Here is a 4,546-nt window from a genome sequence, read left to right as displayed (position 1 = left end):
GTAGAAGAGAAAGTCAAGAGACACATAAAACAAAGGATATAATGTTAGGTAGTGAAAAGTACTGTGAAAAAAATACAGCAGAGTAAATGGAGAGAGCATCAGTTTTGTATCTTAATTTCACACTTTGTCACCAAGGGAACCACTGCTAGAGCCAGATAGACACCCCACTGCCTCAGCACAGAGCTCCTGGAAGGACAAGGTGGGTCAATGTGCACAATTTCTTTGACCAGGCACGCCCTCCAGCTCCCCTTACCCTTGTCTTGCCCACCTGTTGTTGTGTTGTTCTTGATTCAGCTCTCAGTGCTTTTTCCATTTGGGCACTTCTTCAAGTACACCCTTTTCATGAGGGTTTCTGAGTAGTACATTCTCTCAGTCTTTGAATATATCTTTATTTCATCTCAACTTTTATGTAACAGTTTGGCCTTGTAGAGATTCTAGGATACCATGATTTTACTCAGCACTCAGAAATATTATTCCATTGTCTTCTCGTGTCTGTTGTAGCTGTTGAGAAGTCTCCTCTTGTCAGACTAATTGTTGTCCTTTGTATAATTGTTTTCTCTTGTTTTTTCCTTTCCTTTCCTTCCCTCCCTTTTCCTCCCCTCCCCTCCTCTCTCCTCACCCCCAACCCCGCCCCCTCTGATTTTTCTTTTTCTCTTCTCACTTTTTCCTTAGCTGCTTTTTTAAAAAAAATTGTGTGTGTGTGTGTGTGTGTGTGTGTGTGTGTGTTTTGTAGCTTCACCATGGGTTGTGTTGCTATAGATTTCTTTTTCTCTGTTCTGTCTGGGACTGATGCTTCCATATCTTCACAAATTAATTCTCACTCATTCTCCCCAAACTTAAACTCCAATTAAATATAGGTCCTTCTTTTCTGTTTCTCTTAACACCCTTTAATCTTTTCTATCTCTTTATCTCTCTGGCTTCATAATGGGTAATCTGTGAATATCTATTTCACAATTATAAATTACAGTCACCTATTTTATAATTCACATATTCTCTCTTCAGTTTTACTAATCTGCAGTTAAACTGTACGTTACATTTTAATCTTAATGACAACGTTTTTTGTTCTTAGAAAAATTATTTTCAATTATTATTTTTTTTCAAATACTATGTCTTTTCTTGGAGTTTTTGCCTTCCTGGGGGTATGTATTTAATCATTTCAAATACGTCTTTTATAGTCTTTTTCAGACTGCCTATTCTGTTCTATCAAATCTAATTCTCCATTTTATTTTGTTAGTTTATTCTTGCAAATGGTGGGTTATTTCCTTAGGCATTTTGAAATTTTTTATTTGTGCTCTAGTAGAAACTGTGTGTATGTGTCTGAAAAGTTCCCATGGTGTGGATTTTGAGAGCATCCTCCCAGTGTAAGCTACCTCTGTTCCTGCCAAGTATTTCATGGGTAAACACCAGCCCAGGACCAGGTTTTTACATAGATTCCTGAATGTAGGGTTTTCTAAACCACACAGGTAACATTGACTCCCTCATCCATGCAAGATATAGGCCTAGAGTTCCTATTTTTTAGGGGAGACTTTATTTTCTCACCCAGAGTCTAGCCAGAAACAGAAAAACTTTCTTATAATATTTTGGTACTGATGGGTGAATTTTTCTAGACTATCTTTTAACTGATGAGGCAGCTCTGTGAGAGTCCCAGTTTAATGGAGGAATTTCAGTTCCCAGCTCCATATCTCTATCAGGCTCAAAGCCTTGTTGAGTCCTAATACTCAGGCTAAATGCTTACATTAGAGCCTAATGCTACCAAGATCCTAAGTGTGGTCCCTGGCCAGCAGCACCAAGAGCATCTTGGATGCTGTTAGAAATGCAGAAGTTCAGCCCCACCCAGACCTACAGAATCAGAATTTTCATCTCAACAAGACCCCAGGTGATAACATGTGCACGTGAGAGTTTGAGAATCACTGCCCTAGATCACCATGTTATGAATGCTTATTCTTCTGTCCTCTTCCCTAGAGAAGGTACAGTGTCAGCTCATGGGTTTTCTGCGGTTTTTTTGTTGTGATGGTGGTAGGTTTTGTTTTTTTTTAATTTCCTCTTCATTTTGGGGACCTGAGACTCAATTTCAAGTTCTTTCTTGGGAGCTCCTCTATACATTAAAAAATATTTTCATTAAAACCTCATAGTATACCATATCGGAAGGCCAGTCCTACTCATTCTTCAAAGTCCAGCTTCAAGTAGTTAGCAGCTTCCTATGGCAGCCCCTAACTTAGTGCTTTGTGTAGATATACACTCAGTAATTATATGTAACTTCTGCCTTCTAACGATAGGTTAGAAATGTTCTTTTGAAAGTTGCACAGGCAAGTGCATTGTTTTTACTTAGTTCTGGCCTTCCATGATGGCTTTTTCTTTAAAAATTTTTATACATACTAATAATGCTTTGACCCATAACATCCTCTGGTCCTGCCATATACTTTTTACAAAGCTGGGTCTGGCTGAAGGCTAGGCCTCCTCTCTTGCACCGTGGAATTCCTGTAGTGAGATAGGACAAATCAGTTGTGCTCTCAGAGTTATAGATACTGAACAACACAGCAGAGGCCAGTGTATCAGTGGACACCTCTTTCAGAGCCCATGATGAATAGTGGTTATCTCAGCCCATGCACAGTCGGCCTACACATGGAGGCCTAGGTAGTAATAACTGTAGTGGAGGCAGCTCTCCCCAGACTCATTAATAGGCATTAACTCTACACCCATACTGAACTTTAGGGGCACCCGAAGGGGCCGAGGAAGCAGCCCCTGACTTGGGGAGCTTATAATCAAGTGGTAGTGAGGGACCTTGTCCAAAAGAATGACAAGAAATATCCTCAGCTGTTAGATAAGCAAGAACCTGCTAGAGAGGTAGAGACTGTACAAAATGCTGAGGGAACATCAACTAAAGAGAAGGATCCCCATAGAATGGAGCAAGGTGACATCATTTCTTCATTTCCTTAAATTGCCACTAAATCCTATCCCTGCCTGCTTCATGGGGCAAACCATTCTCCTTTGTTTCAAAGAGAAGGAAAGACCTCTGCCCTCTCTTGCCTGAGAAATCCATCACGCCAGTCACAGTAACCTTGCCTTTTTACATCATTTTGGGGGCTCTGCTTGGCATAAAAAAACACATCTTCCCAGCATGAGGTGAGAAGGGATTTCTGATTTCTTCCCACCTCCCGTAGGGTACATCTGGTCCACAGTCCCTCATCACTGTTTGCAGAGCTATAATCCAAACATGTATATATTTTTTTAGAACGGTGAAAGACTGAGCCAGTCATAACCCTGTTCATCTGGAGGGCAGGATTATTCTATGAAGCTCCCTTCCAGCCAGTCTGCTATCCCCTTTGTTTCCTGGGAAGCCAAGATCATTGTTTTTGAACCTTTCTCACAGCACACCCACCCCTGGAATCCGTTGCCCCATTCCTTTCTGAATCCTACCCATTCTTACATGCCCTCTTACCTGGGTGAGTTTATGTCTACATTGATGATGTGAAATTTCAGTTGGGGCTTATATTGTTAGGAGTTTTCTTTCTTACTTTCTTTCTTTGTCTTTCTGACTTATCTCTCTAAATATGTTTTAGCCTTTTGAAGGCAGGGAGGGGTGTATGCCTGTGTGAAGTGAGAGAAAATAAACCCAGGCTGAGGATCCGGATGACAGTTCTGCTAAGGTGTTTGTAAGGTCCTATGGAAATCACATCTTAGAACATTGGTCCCCAGTGCACAGAAGAGGGTGCCCCTTGGAACAGGGCGGCAGTCTTCAAGGCAACTTGAGGGGAGATGATTGGTCACAGCCAACTAACATGCAGAAGCCAAGGCAATATGATAGCTCATATATTCTTTGCAAGGCACAGTGCTAAACACTCCATAGACATGATCTCATTTAGATTTCCCCAGGACCTTTAAATTAGGTATAGTCATTATCCTCAGTATACAAATGGATTAGTGACACCTAAAGGGATCAAGTGTTTTGTCTCTCAGTTACACAGCTGAGTGTGTGTGTGGAAGGACTAAAATCTGGATCTGCCTAGACTTTAAGGCCTCTTTCCTTATAAGCAGAGGGTACATATGGGTTTTGCTTTTCCTTCCCTGTAAACAAATCATGGTTGCATAGTTCATGTTCATGTAAATACGTATCCTGAATAGTTACTTTCTGATTCCCTTGTCTGCTTCCTAGATAGGGAGAGCATCTAGGTTCCCGAGGCACCTGCAGCACTAGGAGCCACTGAGGGAGGAAATCCCTGTGGCTGTAGAAGACTTGCTCTTATCTAAGAGTCAAGGGATCTGACTGCAAACCTCATTGTTTCCAACTCCCGGTGTGATATTGGGCAAGTCACTCTGCCTTTCTTTATCTCTCCTTGCTCATCATTAAGTCCAGATGAACTCAGATCTTTTCCAAAACTACTTACCATCCTAATTCTAAGGTTGATTTCCTTAGAAACTAGAAAGAAGTCTCTTGGCCAAATTTTGATTGTGGACCATGAATTTAACAGTATCCATGGTAAGTGTCATTGATACCTTTAATTCCCAGATATCTTCCAATAAATAAACTCAAATAATAAAGTTAGGA

Source organism: Hipposideros armiger, unplaced genomic scaffold (assembly GCF_001890085.2).
Source record: "Hipposideros armiger isolate ML-2016 unplaced genomic scaffold, ASM189008v1 scaffold_151, whole genome shotgun sequence".
NCBI lineage: Eukaryota > Metazoa > Chordata > Mammalia > Chiroptera > Hipposideridae > Hipposideros > Hipposideros armiger.
Note: the sequence above shows the minus strand (reverse complement) of the source record.